Raw genomic sequence first — 24,131 nt, 5'->3', positions numbered from 1 at the left:
GTCAAAGGGTCAACTCCCTTTTTTTTTGGAACAATAAAATGACTAAATAATGCATTTGACTCGTCTTGGACATAAAAAAAAAATTGAAAATTATTGCTCAAACTTGGCAGGGATTGAAGGGAATATGCCCGCTATTTTTCTATGGAGCACAAAGGCTTTCCATTTATGGTTCCAATACATGAACAACTCTCAACCTTTCTTTCGCCACAAAAGCAGAAAGCAATGATCAAATGCATGGGAATCAAATGCATTGGAGCACAGAAGAGAGATCATATCATATCAAATCAAAAAATCAACATGAACGTTGTCTATTTTTTTTTTTTTGGTAACCAAGGTGTCCGGGCCAGCTTGCGCGCACCTCGACTATTCCTCGGGGGAGACTAGCACAGCAACCCACTGCCATGGCCCCCCACTTAAATCACAAGTGCTCAGCTGGGAAATCGAACCTGGGACCAATGCGCCTAACCACACAATCCCAAGTACGCCCTAACCAACTGAGCTACCCATGGGTGGGTAACGTTGTCTAATTTTAAGCTTCACACTTTGGTACTTTCCTGAGAATAATTTCATTCCCAGTCCCTTTTGAGTATGATTTCATCTTATCGGTCCATGGACAAATCGTATATTAATTCCCAAAAGCACATCAGCTAGCGGTCCAAAATGAAAATCCCATATTGACGTTGAACTATTGTTGATGATAAGTTCTGTCCCAGCTTTCTGATTTTGATGGATTGGAGAGTAGTGAACACAGCACCCCACATGGAACTCAAACCATTTTGGAATCATGTTCTCATGTTGATTGAATTATTTTTTATCACTTTGATTCGTTTATGCACATTCTGTTATAAAACTACTACTTGATAGGCTGTGTTTGGCAACCACTTCTCCAAAGGCTTTTAGGTCTCTAAAAAGGACCTTGAGCAAAAATCAATCCGTTTGTCAAAAAAAAAAATTGGAGAGTTTTGTGAAAATGCATTACATTTCCAAAGTTCTCTAAAGTCGCCTAGCTCAAGAGGTAGGTCCATAGGAGTTTTGGACTTTAACATTTCCCGAATGCTAATGTATTTTGTTCTTCCAACTTCGCTCTTGCTAAACTTTCAAAATTTTGAGAATGCCATCATCATGTGACGTTGCCGGTGAGGCTAGATCTAGTGGCCAGTGACTTTAGTGGAGGCTGCCTGATGTCACATGACCTTGGCACAACTTCAGGCGAGGTTGGTTGGCGTCAGATCTGGCTGTTCGGCGAAGGTTTGAAGTATTTTCTTTAAAAAAAAATAGCAAAAATCATTCACAAGTGTAGTTTTTCCAAATAGTATTTAAACCAAAATTGCTTCTCAATACTTTTTTAAATTACACTTTACCAAATACTATTTTCATTTTAAATGAATCATTTTACTTAAAGTTCTTTACATTTTCCCAAAAACCTTAGCAAACGTAGCCGTACTTATTCATGAGAATGGCAATGATAACATAATAGGGAAAATTATCCAAAAAGTCAGAAACCAATTGCACTTTTACTAATTTAGTCTTAAACTTTTTAATTGTGTCAATTGAGTACAAAACATTTTCACGTTTTGCCAATTGAGTCAATCCAGCCATTTTTTGCCAAATATTGCTGACGTTGATCCGGTCCGTACTACGTAGCATGGCCGATAGTGATATGGATAATTTTTATTAATATTTTTTCCCTTTTTTCCTCTTCTTCTCTTTTCCTTCTTTACTTTTCTCTTTATTTTTTCTTTTCTCTTCTCTTCTTTTTTTTTCTTTTCTTTTCTCTTTTTCCTTTTTCCCTTTTCCCTTAGCTTGCTGTCATTAGGCCCCATCGATGGTTGGCGGAGGGAAAAAAAACAGAAGAGAAATGGAAAGGAAAAAAAAAAGAAAAAAGTAAAGAAGGAAAAGAGAAGAAAAGAAAAAAAAAGGAAAAGAAAAAAATTAATAAACATTCGAAAAATATTAAAATATAATTAAAAATGTTCACGTCAACGTTGATCGTGCCACATAAGACGAAGGCATCCACGTGACCGATTTCCAACCAAAACTGATCAGATGGATTCAATTGGCAAAATGTAAAAGGATTTAAGACTCAATTGACATAATTTTTTTTGTCATAATTGGTACAATTAAAAAATTTAGGACTTAATTGGCAAAAGTGCAATATGTTTAAGATTTTTTAGACAATTTTCCCTGACATCATGATGAGGGCGATTGTAAGCCGCAAAGCTTGCAATATGGTAGATTCCAAAGCATATCGTCGAATTGGTGGAGACGGTTTTCACTCAAGACAATCGATTCATGAAGTTAAAGATTAATAAATCAATTGGATGGTGCACGTTGCTTTGGCTTCTTTTCTTCCTCTCCCACTTGCATGTATGTATATGAAGGGTTGAAGTTGCTTATGACCCCCTTTGTGTCGCAATTCCAAAGACTAGCCTTTTGGAGCTGGCGTTCTGGGTTGTATGAGCACTTCCCCCGTTATGTGATGTTCGTGTGTATTTGACTAATAAGCTCTCCTCATCAATCTATTCATCAAGGGAAAAAGACAGCAAGTGATACGTACAAGCACGCACCATAACTTGATAAATATACCGGAAGGAGTAACTTTTCCTACTGCTTCATCTAAGCCAAAAGATAATGTAGGTCTCATCTGTCCTCAAGACATACCTTACATAGAAGAGAGGGGAGGACCATCAGTAGAAGCAACATAGATTCCACTTTTTGGCATCTCGAGCATGTACTTAAGCACAAGCAACCACGCAAGAAAACAGAACTCGGGTTATTGTTGGGCTAAACCAGATTATCTTGCGCCAGTCATTATTGCCACGATACTATTTGGCATCTCAATCACTTACCTACTTAAAAACTGATTATCTAAGCTGTGGTGACTGTAAAACTTGGTCCTAAGGATCACCTTAGATCCTTGGCATTCGGTTAAAAGGTAACATCACCAAAGAAAATGAGTTTTTACTCCTACGAGGGCCACTGCGGCCTGTCCCTATCCTGTGGAGCTGCTTCACGGATGCGTTTCTTATTTTTACGTGTCGGTGTTCACACGCCTCGCACTTTCAATTCCCCATGTATCTTTGTCTTCCTCAAAGAGAGAAAATACCCTTTAGAAGTTTTACATCCCAGCGATCTCGAGGTTCGAATAAGAATCGAGATTGAGCCTTTTAAAGACCTACTCAGGTCCGTGATTATCTAAGATGCGGTGAATGCAAAACTTAATCTTAAGGATCACTGTTACACTAAAGCATCAAACTCGGTTAGGGTTTGTGCTTGCACCTAGCAATCGGACTTGGCAAGATGCCAATTCCAACTATACGTTGGAGATAGATAACAATTGAATCATCATACTCCGGCGAAGTGACATGGTGCAACGTTATTAGAAGAAATCTTCCAAGCAAAAAACAACTGGATGCCAGTTATCATGCCACACGACGTCGAGTTACCGTCTCCAAACTTATCACTTCGACATAGATGTGACGATGCTTCCAAGTTAGAATCAAGTTCTTCCAACCGTAGGAAGCTCCACTAGGTGCTTTCAAAGTCCATAGACTCCTATATCCTTAACCCACCTTACTTTATAAAACTTTCCGAAATCTCTCTACTTATAAATCACGGAAAAAGTGTCAAAAAAGTCATAAACTTTTTGTATTTATGCCAATTGAGTCCTAAACCGTGCCAATTCAGTCCTTCCGGTTAATTTTGTTCAGATTTAGCTGACGTTAATAACTTTTAATAATATTTTACTATTTTTTTGAATATTTACTTTTTTTTCATTGTTTTTTTTTCCTAATTTTTTTCTCCCCCACCGTCCCTCCTCCAGCCGGCGAGGTCGACCTCGTCGGCCTCTGGTGAGCCTCACCGGCCACTGGCAAGGCTCGCCCTCGCCAGCGACGGCGAAGGTGAGCCTCGCCATGGTTGGGCGTGGCACGACCTCGCCAGATCCGGCGAGGCTCTTCAACCTCGTGGTCTCTGGTGAGGGCGAGGGCAAGAGCGAGGGCGAGCCTCGCCATGGCTGAGGGAGGCTCGACCACGCCAGATCCGGCGAGGTTGGGCCTCACCCAGCCGCCGACAAGGCTTAAGCCCTCGCTAGAGGCCGCGAGGTCGCGGCCTTCGACCTCGCTAGATCCGGCGAGGTCGTGTCTCACCCAGCCTTTAGCGAGGCTCCAGCCCTCGCCAAAGGCCGTGGGGTCAAAAATTATTTTTATTCTTTTCTTTTCCTCCCCCACCCTCTCTCCTCCAGCCGGTTGCCGGACCGGCCAGAGGCTGGCGAAGGCGAGCCTCGCCCAGCTGCCGACGAGGCTCGCCTTCGCCGGCCTCTGGCCGGTCCGGTGACTGGCTGGAGGAGAGAGGGTGGGGGAGGAAAAGAAAAGAATAAAAATAAGTAAAAATTCAAAAAAAATATTAAAATATTATTAAAAATTGTCCACATTAGCGCCGGCAATCGGCCGGCCGGCTTCCACGTCAGCAAAATCCGGCCAAAATTAGCCGAACAGACTGAATTGATATAAAGACAAAAGGTTTAGGACTTAATTAGCACAAATGCAAAATGTTTAGGACTTTTTGACACTTTTCCCTATAAATCACTATTAACCATCTATCCTACATGATAAACAAACCCTTTTGTCCCACTTTAAAAGGTGTTTTTCTTCTGATGACTAGTGCATTTATATATTTTCAAAGTGGAAGCGGAGGCTTCAGTGCAGGATCATGAACCCTCGACCATTATAATTCCAATGTTGAAAACTTCGCTTTCCCTTTGAATTGTGATAAGCAGGCTAGGCCATCATAACTCGACCACACCCCCTTTCCATGCTTAAGAAAATACAGAATCTGTGTATGTGGGCTTGATCATGACATCCACTTGGAGTATGACTTATCTTTCTTTTTATATGTAACTTTCTTTATGATTTTTAGTATCTTCATTCAGAGCATATGCCTCCAGGTTTGACAAGCGCCACAACACCTTCCTTTTGCCCTTTTAGGCCAGGCACATGGTGCTCCTGTACAGCCCATTAATGCTAAAGAAATTTGAGGAGGCCCTGTTATATTGTATAAGCAATTTTGGTGTCCATTCAAAACGAAAATCTCATTTAACAATGCTGCATTAGTTCTGACAACCAAGATTCACAAATTCTCACCCAGAAAAGAAAATGTGAAAATCAATACTTTCTTTTCATATTAGCTTCTAGTTCTATCTCAAATAAAATCCTACAAAGACAAAATGTGCAAACTAAATTGGGAGACACTGTAACAATAAAGTGAAGTTAAAGCGCATCATCTCCTATCAATGTTCCTTGAAAAGAAGGTACCTTATCTACAGGGTACCTTCTGCTTCAGTCAACCACCTTCGCAAGAAAGCCTCATCTTCTGGGTTATAGGCGATTGGATCGGCTAATAATGGATCTGTAAGATCAAGAATGACTTCCAGAATGGCGTGAAGGCAATAAGCTGAGTAGGTAACATGATATCCATCTTCTTGGACAATGAGAATGCGGCCTCCACCGTGCGTATCCGCGAGGCTACGAATTGTTCGACCAATCACCCAATATCCATCCATTGTCGAGTGCTGCCTTCCATTTGAATGAACTACAGTGGCAAAGACAATAATCATCAACACGTAAAAGGTTCTGGTAAAACAATGACATGTAAAACATTATCGTACAGACAAATGTCCTTTTGGATCTAAAAACAAATACATAGCTATCAGCATAAAACTTAATCAAGATAACATTTTTTATATTCACCTTTGGGGCATATAGGATGAACTCTCCAATGTGCACATCCTACTCCTTACTTTTATACCTACATAATTCGTGGATTGTGGGTCTAGTGAGAATATGGGTGAACAATGAGCTCAAACAATCACAAACAAAAATGTCACCGAGTTTGGCATTTGTACGCATCAACGTGTCGCTAGTTTTCTGGACGAGGTAGCTTGTACTGATGCATCTAAGGAGGTATAAAGTTCCACTTCCATATAATGATTTCACTAGAACTTATCCGACTGCTACATTTTTCATGAAAATCAGAGGATGCTTATTTCGCAGTCCCATAAGCACCCTAAACTCTCGCCACGCTATATATGCATTTTGGCTTGAAAGAGAGAGAAAGCTCATTGTTAACTGAGAAATGGTCTCCACTTCAGGAAGAAGTTGCTTTGAACTGATTAAGGTGCCATTCTCCTAAGTAACAGCTTGTACCATATCCTAAACCCCAAGATCATGTGGCCCTTTTACAATAACAACAGTAATTCCACATTCGTGCTCCAATTAAGGCTAATTTTCTTCAGAAACAGCTTTTCAGGGCTTTCATAGTAATGTCATAAGTATTTCTAAGCCTTCATCCTTTTGGTTATACCAAGCTTTCATCCTTACATGAGAAATATAGCTCAGCCATCGTATGAGATTGACAGAACCACGAGATTATTATGAAAAAATTATTACTCTTAGAATGAAGTAATTCTATCCTGTAAGCAAGGCTCAACCCACAGCATGCTGCCCCAGAAGCAAAAATCCCACACTTTCAGTTTTCAATAATCTCCTAGCTTTCTTGAGCAAACAGAAAAAGATTCTTTAACTAGAAAGGAATCAAGCTTGATAAAAGGAGAAAAGATTCTCATAAAGTGCCCCACTGTCAAATGTGTAGCTCGTATAAATAGTTAAACGAACATTCGACTTACATGGGACTGACTCGTGTTAGTAGTTATATGACTCCCAACAGTGCATTTCTATGCACTTATAGAGTAGCATACACCAACCTAGCAATTTCAATTCAAAGTCAACTACTGAAGAAAGTGTACCAGCATATAATAAGTAGTGTACTAAAGAGGACCTACTTACCGTACTAGATCTTGACCAACAACAAGAACAACCATTTCTGGTTTGAAACTCTCCACAGCTGGCACAACCAGCTCAGTCAAGGCATACTCGTATCTCCTGTCTCCTGTTCCATTTGGCAATGGTATGTTCATGTTATACCCATATCCTTCACCTTCACCAAGCTCATTGACAGATCCACTTTGTGGATGAGATGGACCCCGTGATTCATGTGGAGAGAGATGGTAACAACATCATTAGACCGCTAAAACTCCTCTGTTGTTCCATTTCCATAGTGCACATCTATATCAACGACAACAACACTTTTGCACCAGGAGTCCAGTACCAATCAAACTGCTAGATCGGCATTGTTTAGGAAGCAATACCCATCGACTTGAGAAGGCTGAGCATGGTGACCACATGGCCTCACTAGTGCGTATCTGATCTTCCCCTTACTATCCAGTATGTGCTTCATAGCAGACAGCGTGTTACCGGCAGCAAGAAGCGCAGCGTCCCATGACCCAGGGTCCAAGAAAGTTCCGCAGCAAAGAACTTCCCCTCCATTTTTATTGGCTTCCACTAGTTCTTTTATGTATTCTGGGAGGTCAAAGATAAAAATCACATCCGACTTGAGTTGGTTGTCCACTTTTAACTTATTACCAACGCGATGCAGCTGGCGTAAAAGGACCACATTCCATAGCCTCACAAGTTAATCGTAACAACTCCAACCCCTACAACAAAAGTTCTAAGAGCAGGCATTTTCCACTGCTAATCACCCGGTGTCGTGTTTAACAAGTTAAATGCTGAAACAACCATTTTCTACTCAGGAATTCGGTTCTCTCGAGTCCCTAAGAATACAATTTTCTTACAAGCAAGAAGTTATTTCCAGTTCATTATCAAATGACACCAAGCCTCAACTGTGCTTCACAAATTAATAGACTTTAGCACTAAACGAAAATCTGAGCTTGCACTTGCAATTCTCCAACACTTTATAAAACCAAGCAAAGACCAAAATCTCTCTCTACCTACAACACACCCAAAGTCAAATGCAGCCTTTATCCACCAAATCACTGTTCTCTCGATACATGTTCCAACTCAATCAAGCTATCTCATACAACAACGAAAAACAAGAAAACAGAAAATGGTACTAAGAGAGAGAGTCGTAAAAAGTACCTAAAGAGTGAAAAGAGAGGAGTTGAGAGATGAGAGCAGGCGCTGCAGTGTGCCAGGAGTTAAAGGGAGAGATGGGTCCTCGCTTGAGGATCGAGACCATGTTTCGGACCCAGTCGGGGTTCTCCGGGTGCTTCTCGAGCACGTCCAAGAAGCCCGGGTCCGAGCCTGTGTCGAACACGCCCCGACCCGTGTCGTGGTTCAGCATCCCGTCGTGCCAGAACCCCTCCACCCGGTTCGTCGAACGAGAAGAAGAAGAAGCTACCATTTGAGAGTTGAACTGCGAAGCAGTTGAAGACGTTGTCTCCTGTCTTCTGGTGCTCGAAGTATCGTACTCCTAAGCACTGTCGGCAATAGGAAGTGTCTGCCCGTTTATGCTTTTCGCCTGCAACTTCTAATCTTTCTAGATTCATATAGTTATTGTTTGGATAAATGCACTAAAAATTTTAAAATTTATCAAAAATATAATTGAGTTTTAAAATTTATAAAAAAATATAATAAAGTTTTAAAACTTGTCGAATTTGTACAATCGAGTATTTCGATTAACTCCGTTCAACTTATTTAACGAAAAATTCTGACATAGCCTTTTTTAATATATTCGGTATCCTGCGTGTGGCCCTGACATTACTAAATCAAGAAACGTAAGGTTTTAATATCGTTGTTTTCTTCCAAATATGATTTTTAATATAAATTTTATTTAAATTAAATTTAAAATTAAACTAAAAAAGAGAGAGAAACCATAGGACTGCAACTGCAAGCCCTCGCCGTCGCCACCCCACCATCGCTGGGAAGGGGCGGCGAGGGGCCATGCCAAACCGGAAGAACTAAAAATTCCAGAAAGAGTGAATTCAAAGGAACGTCCTCAACTCCCTCTGCCTTCTCCGCATCTTCAACGTCTTTGACAAGAACGGCGACGGGATCATCACCCCCAAGGAGCTCTTTTAAGAGAAAAAAACGAGAAAGGAAAGAAAAAATGGAAAGAAAAAAAAGAAAAGGAAAAAAAGAATAATAAATAAACCATGTCATTGCCAGCCATATCACGTAGGACGGCCAGCATCAATGTCAGTAATTTTCGGCCTAAATTGGCCAGATGGACTCAATTGGTACCAATGTGAAATTGTTTAGGACTAAATTAATCCAATTGAAAAGTTTAGAAGTGAATTGATACTAATTTGATACGTTTAAGACTTTTGTGGTACTTTTTCCGCTAGTTCCTTCGCTCCCATTGCAATGCAAATGATTTTCGCGCTAATGTTCTCAGGCAAAGCCTTGACAGATTCATACCCCTTCGTGAAAGGCCCCACCTTCTCCTAGTCATGAATAGTCGCCATTTCCATTGTTTCTGAAGCGAGGTCCTGGCAACTCTGCTTGGCACAGCAAAAGCGCCGAGCAGTGTGTGGCAAAAGAGGCTAGATCCTACATTTAGAGATTTGGCAAAAGAACTTAGGGAGCGCATGGAATCCATTCTGGAGCAAAATTTCTGCTCCAGAATGTATTCCGGAACAGAAATGTGTTTATTAAAAAATTTCCGAAATGCATTCTGAAGCAATTTTTGCATTCCGGATAAAAAATGCGTTTGGTAAAAACACATTCTTTTTTTGATTCCAGAATCAAATTTTGCTTCCAGAACGAGTTTTCCACCAAAAAAGAGAAGCTACTTTTTGTAGCTTCTCTCTTCCCGGATCATTCTGGCCATTTTTCATTCTCTTCCATATCGTTCTCTCTTTGGGAATTCATTATGGCCCTAATTTCTTTCTTTCTCTTTCATCTTGTTCAATTCTTCAGTTTCGTGCCCTCCCCTTCCCTCCTCGCGACTGCACCGGAACCGCCACTGCACGTGGCGGCAATCGATTTGGCCCTCCATCCCTCCTCGTGACTGCACTGGAACCCGCCTCTTCAGTTTCGTGCCCTCCATCCCTCCTCGCGACTGCACCGGAACCGCCACCTCACACGGCGGCGATCGATTTGGCTCTCCCTATCTCCGCTGCTTCCGTTTTTTCATGCGTAGCTGGTGAGTCTTCGATTCCTCCAAGTGTTTCACCTCCTCTCGTTAGCTTTTTCCTTCGGTGCAATCCGTGGTGCGCGACGCGGCTGCTTGTTTAGGGCACGCGGCCCGCGCGAATCTCACTCGATCGAGTCAGAACGAGGGAACGAGACGCCGCGGTGTGGTATGGCGAGAACTTGATTAGCATGTTGCGGATTGAGGTTGAGGTTGAAGTTGAGCCGCGGGATTTTGGGTTCGAAAGGGCTATGATGTGTGGGTTGTGTGGCTAAATCGGTTTGTTTCGTCATTCGTGTCTGGCTCTGCGGTTCGCGGCGAATTGCCGCAAGTAGTTGGCGCTTTTGTCTCGTTTTTATCTGGGTTATCATTTCTGGGCGGCATCTCGAGCACTGGCTTTGGTTTTAGCACAGCCACTAGATGATGGGTTTACCCCGGGAAGATTAAATTTTATAGATTGGGAGGACGGCCTACAAGTGAAAGATATCGACCTGAGATAGTGAGGGGAAACCATGGCATTTCATTCAATTTATCTCTTTCGAAGGCTATCCTTGACTCATACTATTCTCCTGTGTGGGCACTACAAAAAAACATGGATTTTACCACGGAAATTTGCGACGGGGAATTTTTCGTCGCTAATTTGCGACGGAATTTTTTTTCCGTTGCAAATTAGCGACAAAAATTATTCATCGCTAATCTGCAATGGAATTTGCCACGAAATAAAAATTCGTCGCAAATTTGTGACGGAAAATAAATCCATCGCAAAATCCGTCGCAAATTTGCGACGGATCTATTTTCCGTCGCAAATTTGCGATGGATTCCAAAAATTGTATTGCATTTTCCAATCCGTCGCAAATTTGCGACGGATTCCAAAAATTGTATTGCATTTTCCAATCCGTCGCAAAGTCGCAAATTTGCGACGGATTTATTTTTGTCGCAAATTTGCGACGGATTGATTTTCCGTCGCAAATTTGCGACGGATTCTAAAAATTGTATTGCATTTTCCAATCTGTCGCAAATTTGCGACGGATTTATTTTCCGTCGCAAATTCGTTTAGCGACGAATTTTGCCAAATTTTTCATCGCAAAATTTTTCACTAAAACCTTGTTTTTTTGTAGTATTCTAAAACTAAACCTAAGTTCTTCTAAGTCTAATCACGATGATTACCATGTCTCAATCTCTCGTGATAAGGACGAGGACTACATAAGGAATATACTCCATCACAAGACAAACTAAATATTGCCTAATGAAATGAATCTAATGCAAACTAAGAATTATTAATTGAAATTCAAACTAAATTGGATGATTGTCACAAGTTCAAATTTAAAAGAAATTGGACAATTTGCTACATGTCCAATTCTAAGAGAGATTAGATATTACAAATTCAAATTAGATAAGAAGATCTATTATAAACTCAAGATATTAGATAATTAATCTCTTAAAATGTTCTCGTCCCAAATAAGTTTTTTTAGATTCGATAAGTGCAAATCTTATCTTATTTTTTTTCAAGACTTAGATATAGATAACACAGATATCTATTTAGTTGAATATGGCGGTTTTCGCCGCACGTAGCTCTTATGTATGCGTAAATATATGGGTAAATAAATTATAGCAATTTTCAAATAGATCGGAATCAGGTGGATGTATGAAATGTAAAGTCAATGTATCTATATGGGGATATCTATAGGAGATCATATAAAAGAGATATTCTCATTTAGACATAACCAATTTGATCTAACAAATTAGATGAATTACTCCTAAAGGGTTACATCTGAATGATGAGTGAATAGAGGGCATGCATTCTATTAGAGAAATATTTAGAAGATTCCTTATATTTCCTTTAATTGATTGTAATTGATATTTTCCCTTTTAGATACTCATCCTATAAAACCGATAAATAGGTTCGTGTACTCTTCATATGATAATGATATATATATATATATATATATATATATATATATATATATATATATTGCTCTTAATTTTTTTTATCACATTCTTGACTTGGTATCAGAGCACTATTGTTAATTGAGAAAGCGTCAATCGAGTCTGTTTGTAACAACGACATCCACATCAATCATGTTTCTCCACAGTGTTCGTAATGCTAGTCACATCGGCCCATTTTGCAACAACCTCCCGTAGTTGTTTGACATTCCTCCGCTGCTCTAATGAAAAAAAAAAAACATCACCAGACTTGCCGCCCTTAGACGAATTAGATCATGACATTTACTAATTCGTCAAATATGAGTAATGTGTCATTATATGTAAAAGTGTAGAAGCATATCTACTCAATGTTCCGACGGAATTAGCGACGGATTTGAAAAATTGGTCGGTATAAACATTTCCGTCGAAAAAAAATCCGTTGCAAATTAGCAACGGATTTGAAAAAATGGGCACCATGTGCCGCGAAGATCACTTCCGTCGCAAATTTTTGCGAAGGAAAAAAAATTCCGTCGCAAATTTGCGACGGAAACAAAATCCGTCCCAAATTTGCGACGGAAACAAAATCCGTCGCAAATTTGCGAAGAAAAAAAATCCGTCTCAAATTAGCGACGAACTTAAAAGGTTCCGTCGCTAAAATTTGCGACGAAATATAAAGTTCGTCGCAAATTTAATTAAAAAAAGAGCGCCCCAAAGCCCCGCCCTCACCCCCAATTTCTCTCTCTCTCTCGCTCACTGTTCTCCCTCTCTCTCGCTCGCTAAGGGTTTTCGGTACCCCCTTCCCCCCGCGCTTCCTCCCGCGACTCCTCCGGAGCCCTAGAGGAAATCGAGCCAGAGAAGAGCAATCTCCGATTCGATCCCTCCCGGAGCTCACCGACCATGGCGATCATCTCCGACTTCGAGGAGGAAGAGGAGAAGCAACCTGAGGCCAAGCCCTCGGCCTCGTCCTCGGCCTCCTCCTCTGTCGCGGCGGAGTTCAGTGCGAGGTTCGATCCGTCCAGCCCACTGGGGTTCATCGAGGAGGCCTTCGAGTTCGTGGCCGAGCGGAGCGATTTCCTCGCGCATGAGGCGGCGGAGAGGGACGTCGCGGCGGTGTTGAGGGCGGTGAGGGAGAAGCAGAAGCAGAAGCTAAGGTAGGTCGAGAGGGAGAAGGAGAGGGAGCGGGAGAGGGCTAAGAAGGCGAAGGCGAAGGCGGCGGCGGCTAAGAAGGTGGAGGAAGAGAAGAAGGTGCAGGAGGTGGAGATGAAGGATGCGGAGGAAGAGAAGGAGGAGAAGAATGGAGCGATAGGTAAGGGCTTTTGATTTTTCTTGGACAGTGTCGTGATTTGTTGCTTGCTACGCATGAGCGCGATGAGTGCCTGTCGAGACGCTGCTGGGGGGTTGAGACATCTGGGAGATTAGATGACAAGTACATTACATAGTGATCGCTCATGATGTGGGTCTTTTCTCCTGCTATAGTTAGGCTGTGACGGTTTCGTGGCCGTAGTCATCTATATAGCTTGGATGTTTTCTCTGGTTGGCTATTTAATGGCGATGGGCAGGGAAAATGTTTCATTCTATTATGCTATCGATTTCGCTAAAGTGTGGATATTCTTTGATGGGTACTTGCTCCTTTGTTCAGCAATCTGAACTCTCCCGAATAATAATTTTCTCTTGTGTTGATCTCTCCTATAATCTGTTTAAGCGTGCATTGGCTTATTCAAGTACTCTAGTGATGGAAGGTTTGCTGTAAGCTTCTTGCTTTTGGTTTTGGAGATGTCTTCTCGTTTCAGTGTTTGGTTCTTGCAAGTTTTTTTGCGTGCTTATGCTTGATTGGTTCTCCCATTTTCCTTGGAATTTAGGAAAAGAAGCTACTTTGCAAGTGTAATCTTGTTTTTTTTTTTTTTGTCATACGAGCTGGGAAACTAGGTGATTCTGATTATGGATCAACTGTAATTGATGTGGACATCGAACCCTATCGAGGAGGAGGTGCTAGGGACCCGTTGTTCTATCCGCTAGGCCCGATCACTCGAGCGAGAGCGAAGGAATTCAAACAAGCTGTCGGCATCATGGTTCAAGATATTTGGAATGGAGACAATCTGGATTCGAAACTTGAAGATTCTGAAACCTTGGCGCAACATGATTACTCTTGGTCCAGCGAATTCCGAAGGAGCTTAGAATTGACGAACACCGAATTGGTTCAAATTTGGATGGACGCTTGGAAACGGGCCGCTGACAAATACTCACTACTTTAGTAATGATTGATGACGTTTTTTAGCGATTTGGAATCGTTTAGATGAACTTTTAGGCCTTTTTTCATTTTTGGACGAATTTTTAGCAATTAAGGTTATTTTTGTAATTTTAATCCTAGTAGGATTAGGATTAGGGTTAGCACCCTATATAAGGTTGCTTATAGATTTCTAAGAGGCAGAGACATAATTTTATATAAAGAAGTTTTCTTCTTGAGTTCTCTTGAGGACTAGATCTTATCAAGGCTCCCTTGTGGCGATCGAATTCAACTTATCGAGCGAGATCGCGAATTCTCTTGTTCGTGGCGTTATAGCGTGGATTGGTTGACACAGGTTCGTCAACAGGTCGCGTTCATACCGAGATTACTAATCACAGGTTCGAATGGGGGTCGAGGTCAGCAATTCGTAACTCATAGATCTTCGTAGAACGATCATCTTCCGCACAGATTCATATCATCTGGTATCAGAGCTGGTTTTACAAGGTCTAGTTATCTTACTTTTACTGCTTTTCATTCATCAATCTAGGGTTTATAGAAACTAGGGTTTATAGAATTAGGGTTCTGAATTTGTTCTTGCTGTGATTTCAATTTTGATTTAGGGTTTTCGGTCCTAGTTGTTTTTTTTATATTGTACTTGAGTTTGTAAAAAAAAAAAAGCCAAAAAAAAAATCGGCAAAAAAAAAAAAGCCAAAAAAAAAATTCGAAAAAAAAAACAAAAAAAAGTTTCGGCAAAAAAAAAACATTCAAGAGGATGACTCGTTTTTTTTTTTTATCATTGATAGTTGGACCGAATAGAAAAAAAAATTTCAGTAGCAGAAATTGAATCTGAATCCGAATTTAGCGAAAATTTGCTGAATTGCTGAGTTGAGCGGTATATTGCTGAATTTGATCTTGCTTGGTGATTTATTGATTGTTGTGAGGAGCTTGTGAGACTGGATTCAAGTCTGAAAAAAAGAGCTTGCTAGAAGGAAACGAGAGGAAAAAGGCAAGAGTGTGTGAGTTTAATTGAGGGAAGAAAAAGCCGAAATTGAGTTAAACACGAGAGGAGTGACAAACACTTTGAGCGGAAAACGCGAGGGAGTGACTAGTGAGATTTCTTTTATCTCTAATATTTTCTTGCAGGTTTAAAAAAAAATGTCAGGCTCAGGCCAAGGAAGTGTGAATCAAAGGGAGGATCGCACTCATCCAAGGGGTGATGCGATTCTAGCAGGCATTCAGCAATTGAGTTTACAAATTGAAGCACTTAGCAATCGAGTTGCAAGATGTGAGACGAGACTTGAAGATGATTGAGAGCCACCACAAGGGAGGCCACAAAATCAGCGAGAAGAGCCTAGGGCACAACCTAGATGGCAGCGGCAATTTGATGATGCATATGTGTCCGATACAGAAGATGATCGAGATGGCAGGTTTGAGAGGAGAAACGGACGCCGAGGATTTAAACGTCGAGAAGATGATGAGCTTGGCAACATCAAGATGAAGATTCCATCTTTTCAAGGAAAGAATGATCCTGATGCGTATCTAGAATGGGAGAAACGGATGGAGATGGTATTTGATTGCCAGCGATATTCGGAGCTCAAAAAGGTAAAAATTGCAGCTGTTGAATTCACTGATTATGCTATAATTTGGTGGGATCAACTTGTGACTAGCAGGAGACGCAATGGTGAAAGACCAATAGAAACGTGGGATGAGATGAAAGCAGTGATGAGGAGGCGCTTTATACCTAGTCATTACCATAGAGACTTGTTCCATAAGCTGCAAAATCTCACACAAGGTAATAGGAGTGTGGAAGAATACCATAAAGAGATGGAGATTGCTATGATTCGTGCTAATGTGGTGGAAGACCGTGAGACCACAATGTCACGATTTTTGTGTGGTTTGAGCCGAGATATAGCAAGGGTGGTAGAGCTGCAACACTACGTTAAATTGGAGGAATTAGTGGACAAAGCCATCAAAGTTGAGCGGCAATTGAAGTTGGATCGAAATTACAAGAGTGGTGAAGGTTCAAGCTCGAATTGGAAGTCTAATTGGAAGAGAGACGAGAAGCCGAATTGGAAGGGAAACAATATCAAGACTGAAACTTTGAAGGAGAATGAGAAGGATGGCAAAGTTGGTTCGAATCCGGCTTCAGGTAAAACTGAAAACCCTAACACCAAAACTCGTGATATTAAATGTTTCAAGTGTTTGGGCAGGGGTCATATGGCAAATCAGTGCCCTAATAGGAGGGTGATGATTATGACTGGACATGATGATGTTGAATCAGAAAGTGAGAGGGACGAAGAGGATGATGACATGCCACCATTGGAGGATTGTAGTGATGTTGAGATGCCAGCAAAGGGTGAATTGATGGTGGTTAGGCGTTCTCTTAGTGTTCAAGTCAAAGAGGAGGAGCATCACCAGCAACGCGATAACTTGTTCCATACAAAATGCTTGGTGAATGGTAAGATTTGTAGCTTGATTGTTGATGGAGGTAGTTGTACAAATGTAGCAAGTTGTACCATGGTGGAGAAGTTGAGATTGAAGACTACAAAGCATCCAAGACCATATAGATTGCAGTGGTTGAATGATAGTGGTGAAGTAAAAGTATCGAAGCAAGTCCGAGTTCCATTTGAGATAGGGCGATATAAGGATGAGGTGATGTGTGATGTTATACCTATGCAAGCAGGGCATCTTTTACTTGGTAGGCCATGGCAGTATGATCGAAAGGTACATCATGACGGGTATACTAACCGATATTCATTGGTGATGAATCAGAAGACATACACATTGGTGCCAATGACACCTACTGAGGTGTATGAAGATCAATTGAAACTACAACGTGAGGCTGAGAGAGAGAGAAAAAGTGATAAAACTGAGGGCTTGCGTGGAAACTCTGAGACGCAAGTAAAAGGAGAGGAAGATAAGAGTAGAGTGGTAAAAACCGAGAGAAAAGGAGAGAGAAAAGAAAAGAGAGAAAAGAATTTCTATGCAAAATCGAGTGAAGTGAGGAGAGCTTTGATTCTGGACCGACCGATACTTGTACTTTTGTACAAGGAGGCACTGTTTACTACTAACGAACTTGACCCGAATTTGCCAAGTTCTGTTGTGTCTTTGTTGCAGGAATTTGAAGATGTCTTTCCTGATGAGCTTCCTGGAGGTTTACCACCGATTCGAGGCATAGAGCATCAAATCGATTTGATTTCTGGTGCACCATTGCCTAACCGACCCGTATATCGAAGCAATCCTGAAGAGACAAAGGAACTTCAGCAGCAAGTTAGGGAATTACTAAAGCAAGGATATGTGAGAGAGTCTCTTAGCCCATGTGCTATTCCTGTTTTGTTGGTGCCAAAGAAGGATGGGTCTTGGCGAATGTGTATTGATTGCCGAGCAATCAATAATATAACGGTAAAGTATCAACATCCTATTCCTAGGCTAGATGATATGTTGGATTAATTGCATGGAGCTTGCATATTTACTAAAATTGATCTGAAAAGTGGTTATCATCAAATTAGGATGAAAGAGGGGTATGAATGGAAAACTGCATTTAAGATCAAGTACGGGTTATATGAGTGGTTAGTCATGCCATTCGGTTTAACTAATGCACTTAGTACTTTCATGCGACTTATGAATCATATTCTGCGTGCTTTTATTGGTCGATTTGTAGTTGTCTATTTTGATGATATCCTGATATATAGTCGAAGCATTGATGACCATATTAAGCATGTGTGAGCTGTTTTGCAGGTTTTAAGGGCTGAGCAATTATATGCTAACCTAAAGAAGTGCTGTTTTGTAACTGACAAATTAGTATTTCTAGGCTTTGTTGTTGGTACTGATGGAATACAGGTTGATGAAGAAAAGGTGAAAGCAATCCGTGAATGGCCGATACCTAAGACAGTAGGAGAGGTGCGCAGCTTTCATGGTTTAGCCAGTTTCTATCGTAGATTTGTAAAAGATTTCAGCACCATCGCCGCACCTTTAACCGAGATTATCAAGAAGCACGTGGGTTTCACATGGGGAGAAGAGCAAGAGAGAGCATTCAATCTGTTAAAGGATAAGTTGACTAATGCTCCTTTGTTATCTTTACCGAATTTCAGTACTACTTTTGAGATAGAATGCGATGCTTCTGGTACAAGAATTGGAGCTGTGTTGATGCAAGGAGGACGTCCCATAGCTTATTTCAGTGAGAAGTTAAGCGGAGCGACATTGAATTATCCGACTTACGATAAGGAAATGTATGATTTGGTGCGAGCTTTGGAGACCTGGCAACATTACTTGTGGCCAAAAGAGTTTGTGATCTACACCGACCACGAGACCTTAAAGTACTTGAGGGGGCAGCAAAAATTGAACAAAAGACATGCCAAATGGATAGAGTTCATTGAGACTTTTCCATATCTAATCAAGTACAAAAAAAGGTAAGGAAAATGTGGTAGCCGATGCACTTTCTCGAAGGTACGCAATTCTAACTACTCTAGGAGCAAAGTGTCCAGGTTTCAAGCATATCAAAGGTTTATACGCTGACGATGATGATTTTGGAAGAGTATTTGAAGCTTGTGAGCATGCTGCGTTTGAAAAGTTTTATAGGCATGATGGATATCTCTTTCGTGAAAATAAGTTGTGTTTGCCTAGATGCTCTTTGCGCGAGTTATTAGTGCGAGAGGCACATAGTGGTGGTTTAATGGGGCATTTTGGAATCAATAAGACTTATGAAGTGCTGCATGAACATTTTTTTTTGCCACACATGAAACGAGATGTCACACGAGTTTATGAGAGATGTATCGCATGTAAGCAGGCTAAGTCTACGATTAAACCACATGGTTTGTATACACCTTTGCCTATCCCGACGCATCCTTGGGTTGATATCTCTATGGATTTTGTATTACGATTGCCTAGGTCTAGGCATGGCAAGGATTCTATTTTTGTGGTTGTTGATCGATTTTCAAAGATGACTCATTTTATACCTTGTCATAAATCTGATGATGCATCGAATGTTGCCGAATTGTTCTTTCGTGAGGTTGTGCGTTTGCATGGCATGCCTAGGTCCATTGTTTCTGATCGAGATACTAAATTTCTAAGCTAGTTTTGGAAGACATTGTGGAAGAAGTTAGGTACACAACTTTTATTCTCTACTACTTGTCATCCACAAACTGATGGTCAAACTGAAGTAGTTAATAGGACTTTAGAGACATTGTTGCGTGCTATCATTAAAAAGAACATTAAGTCTTGGGAAGATTGTTTACCGCATGTTGAGTTTGCTTATAATAGGAGCGTGCATTCTGCTACTAAATTCACACCGTTTGAGGTTGTCTATGGTTTTAATCCCTTAACTCCGTTAGATTTAACCCCTTTGCCTGTTGCTGAGCGTGTGGATTTAGATGGTGCTAAGAAAGCTGAATTTGTGAAGACTTTGCATGAGAAGACGCGGCTGAATATTGAGCTTAAGACAGAGCAGTATGCAAAGCAAGCCAACAAAGGGCGCAAGAAAGTAGTGTTTGAGCCCGGCGATTGGGTTTGGGTTCATATGCGCACAGAGCGTTTCCCCAAACAGCGACACTCTAAATTGCTCCCGCGAGGGGATGGACCATTTATGGTGTTGGAAAGAGTCAAAGATAATGCTTACAAGCTTGACCTTCCAGGTGAGTATGGTATTAGTGCTACTTTCAATGTTTCTAATTTGACTCTTTTTTATGCAGACGCTCATTTTAGGGCAAATCCTTTGCACGGGGGAGGGAATGATGTGGACATCGAACCCTATCGAGGAGGAGGTGCTAGAGACCCGTTGTTCTATCCGCTAGGCCCGATCACTCGAGCGAGAGCGAAGGAATTCAAACAAGCTGTCGGCATCATGGTTCAAGATATTTGGAATGGAGACAATCTGGATTCGAAACTTGAAGATTCTGAAGCTCCTTGGCGCAATATGATTACTCTTGGTCCAGCGAATTCCGAAGGAGCTTAGAATTGACGAACACCGAATTGGCTCAAATTTGGATGGACGCTTGGAAACGGGCCGCTGACAAATACTCACTACTTTAGTAATGATTGATGACGTTTTTTAGCGATTTGGAATCGTTTAGATGAACTTTTAGGCCTTTTTCCATTTTTGGACGAATTTTTAGCAATTAAGGTTATTTTTGTAATTTTAATCCTAGTAGGATTAGGATTAGGGTTAGCACCCTATATAAGGTTGCTTATAGATTTTTAAGAGGCAGAGACATAATTTTATATAGAGAAGTTTTCTTCTTGAGTTTTCTTGAGGACTAGATCTTATCAAGGCTCCCTTGTGGCGATCGAATTCAACTTATCGAGCAAGATCGTGAATTCTCTTGTTCGTGGCGTTATAGCGTGGATTGGTTGACATAGGTTCGTCAACAGGTCGCGTTCATACCGAGATTACTAATCACAGGTTCGATTGGGGGTCGAGGTCAGCAATTCGTAACTCATAGATCTTCGTAGAACGATCATCTTCCGCACAGATTCATATCAGTAATCATAGAATGTCTGATTGTTTTGTGGAACTTCGGGATTGGTTAGTGCCTTTCCGCCTTTGGGATTTAGCATGGCTGGACAAAAGATTTAGTACTCATAATTAAAATTGTTAAAGACCAATTAAAAAGGGCCCAATTCCCTAAAAAACCCCCAATTTTACCCTTTGTCCCAATTATATCCCAAACTTTTTTTTGTCTTATAAAAAACCTCAAACTTTTACTTTTGTCCCAAATCTACCCAATTCACTTTTCGTCCAATTTTTTAATATTATTTTTTATTTTTTCGAATTTTTTTTATTTTTTCTTTTCTTTTATTTTTCCTTTCCTTTACTTTTTTTTTTGTTTCACCTTCTGGCCGGTCGCCGGATCGGCGACCGGCCAGAGGCGGGGGCCGGCGAGGTCAGCCCCGCCGGCCGCTGGCGAGGCTTGGCCCTCCGACGCCGGGCGAGGCCGACCTCGCCAATAGCCGGCGAGGCCGACCTCGCCAATAGCCGGCGGGGCCGAGCCTCGCCGTGGCCGGGCGAGGCTCACCCACTGCGAGGCTCGGCCTCGCGTTGGGCGAGGCCGACCTCGCCGGTGCGGCGGGGCCGACCTCGCCAATAGCCGGTGAGGCTCGGCCTCGCCAAGCGGCGTGGCCGAGTTCTCGCCAGATCCGGCGAGGCTCGGCCCCGCGCAACCGGGCGAGGTCGGCCTCGCCCAAAGAACGGCGAGGTTCGCCTCGGCCGACCTCGCCGTTGCTAGGCGAGGCGGACCTCGCGCGCCGGCGGGGCCGAGCCTCGCCGGATCCGGGCGAGAACTCGGCCACGCCGGCCGCCGGCGAGGCCGACCTCGCCAATAGCCGGCGGGGCCGAGCCTCGCCGTGGTCGGCGAGGTCGGCCCCGCCGGCAACCGGCGAGGTCGGCCTCGTCCGAAGAACGGCGAGGCCGAGCCTCGCCGCCACGGCGAGGCTCGGCCTCGCCTAACGCCGGCGGGACCGAGCCTCGCCGGCCACGGCGAGGCTTGGCCTCGCCCAACGCCGGCGAGGCCGAGCCTCGCCCCCGCCGGCCCCCGCCTCTGGAAGGTGAAACAAAAAAAAAAGGAAAGGAAAGGAAAAAGAAAAGAAAAGAAAAAATAAAGAAAAATTCGAAATAATATTAAAAAATTGGACGAAAAGTGAATTGAGTAGATTTGGGACAAAAGTAAAAGTTTGAGGTTTTTTATAAGACAAAAAAAAGTTTGGGATATAATTGGGACAAAGGGTAAAGTTGGGGGTTTTTTAGGGAATTGGGCCAATTAAAAAGTGATAACTTGACCACCTCAGCATCAACATTTGATATGGACCAATAGTTATGACTTTGACAATCCCCATGCCCAAATTGTGAACTGAGCCTGATTTTAGCTCTTGCATTGAGTATGATTCAGATAGCTTTAGCTGAGATGACCAGTAGGCTACCCAGTGTGCTTTGGAAAGTGCAACTCTATAAGAGACTGTCTTGTTATGATTCCTTTTACAAGGTGGATGCATATGTTTAGTAGACATATTGTGTAAAATATACCACGTTGCCTCCGTAGTTGCTCTGACATTGTTTCTAGTTGAACAGTGCCAAACAAAGGCAATGGCCTTGATCTTGAGAGTTATTCCTGGACTCAGACTCTGCAGGAGGTTACCGTCCATGTTCCAGTTCCTAAGGGTACTAAAGGAAGGTTTGTGGTATGCGACATAAAGAAAAACCACTTGAAAGTTGGACTCAAGGGTCAACCTCCTGTCATAGAAGCGAGTGTGCGTAATTTGAGTTTATTTAATCAGCTTGCTTTATTTACATAACTCTCTTGACCATATACGATTACTTGCAGGGGGAGCTTTTCCAGACTGTCAAACCTGATGATTGTTATTGGAGTTTAGGTACGTAGTGGATTGAGTCAAGAATATCACATGGCATATGAATTCAAACACAAACAAGAATGATCTGCCTCCTGTTGTTAAGTTAATAGTATTATGAGTCAATTTCATGTTGCGCGATCATCTTAACGTTGTGAATCTACAGAGGACCAGAGTGCGATCTCCATTCTCCTGACTAAGCACAATCAAATGGAGTGGTGGAAATCTTTGGTCAAAGGGGATCCTGAAATTGATACTCAGAAGGTAGAACCAGAGAATAGCAAATTGTCTGACCTGGACCCAGACACTTGACAGACAGTTGAAAAGATGATGGTAAGTGGCTCTCTTTCTTAAGCTCCTCCTGGGTATTAACTAAACAAACACATATTGCATGTATTTTGTTATGTGCATGTAGACGAGCACAATGCTGGTGGCCTTGGAGTGTTTGCATTTCTCCTTGCAAATACAATACTGACATTTTGCTTTTAACTTATCAGTTTGATCAGAGACAAAAGGCAATGGGTCTTCCTACCAGTGATGAGATGCAGAAACAGGAGATTCTAAAGAAGTTCATGGCAGAGGTGGATATTGGTTGCTTTTCTTATTGATGAGCGTTCTTGTATCTGTAGATCAACGTTGCTAATTTCTTCTTTCTGGCGACCTCTCTTGCAGCATCCAGAGATGGACTTCTCAAGAGCAAAGATTCCAGAGAAGGTTAGAAGGTTTGGCTGCTAGACTTGGTGGAGCCAAGAACATATTCTGTGAACTTTTTTCTGATAACAAGGCTGATAACGCCTTTTGGTTGGATAGTTCCTCAATTGAGAAGGTCTATCTTGAAGAGGAAGAATGCACCTTTCAGTTTGGTTCTTTATTTATGTCATTCTTGTGGAAAATGTAGATGAATGTATTTCATTTTCATATTATTATAATATTTTGATGTTATTAAGTGCTTAATCAATGTTAAATATAAATTCCAAAAATTAATTTTGCTTTTAATTAGGTTTAAAATCGAAAAATAAAATAAATGATTTTATCGTACGATCACAAATTAAAAAAGTTCGTTGCAAAAATAAAATTTCGTCGCTAATTTCGTCCCTAAACGATAATCGTCGCAGAGTTCGTCGCTAAAGAATTAATAAAAAATCGTCGCTAAATTCGTTCATAAATAATGTTGATGGCAAATGTAAAAAAAGTTGGTGGCAAATTAGCGACGAATTTTGCCACTAATAAGTTCGCCGCAAATTACTGACAAAAAATTTTTTTTTGGCAAATTAGCGACGAATTTTGCGACGAATCGTCGCTAATCCATTGTTTTTTTGTAGTGACATTTTGCGACAAATTTTGCAACGAATTTTGCGACGAATTTTTTGACAAATTTTGCGACGAATAAAGTTCGTGGCTGATTTTGCGACGGATTTTGCGACGTATTTTGCGACGAATAAAGTTCGTGGCTAATTTGCGACGAATTATTTGCGATGAATTTTGCGACGAATTATTTGCGATGAATTTTGCGATGAAATTTGTGACGAATTTCACTACGAATTTCGCGACGAAATTTGCGATGAATAAAGTTCGTGGCTAATTTGCGACGAATTTTGTGACGACCTATTAGCGACGGAATTTTTTCCGTCGCTAAATTCGTCGCAAATTCGATTTGCGA

General features: G+C 41.6%; 2 pseudogenes; one reads left to right on the top strand and one right to left on the bottom strand.

Moving 5' to 3' along the window:
• Window positions 1-5,077: 5,077 nt before the first annotated feature.
• Window positions 5,078-8,353, bottom strand: LOC115678553 (histone deacetylase 8-like; annotated as a pseudogene).
• A 4,372-nt stretch (window positions 8,354-12,725) lies between these two features.
• Window positions 12,726-23,425, top strand: LOC115684016 (protein BOBBER 1-like; annotated as a pseudogene).
• The last annotated feature ends 706 nt before the right edge of the window (window positions 23,426-24,131 follow it).

This window comes from Syzygium oleosum, unplaced genomic scaffold, assembly GCF_021117445.2.
Source record: "Syzygium oleosum isolate NSW1041296 unplaced genomic scaffold, Sole_v2.1 Sole_v2.07, whole genome shotgun sequence".
Lineage (NCBI taxonomy): Eukaryota > Viridiplantae > Streptophyta > Magnoliopsida > Myrtales > Myrtaceae > Syzygium > Syzygium oleosum.
The sequence above is the reverse complement of the archived record's forward strand: the minus strand, read 5'-3'. Positions and strand labels throughout refer to the sequence as shown.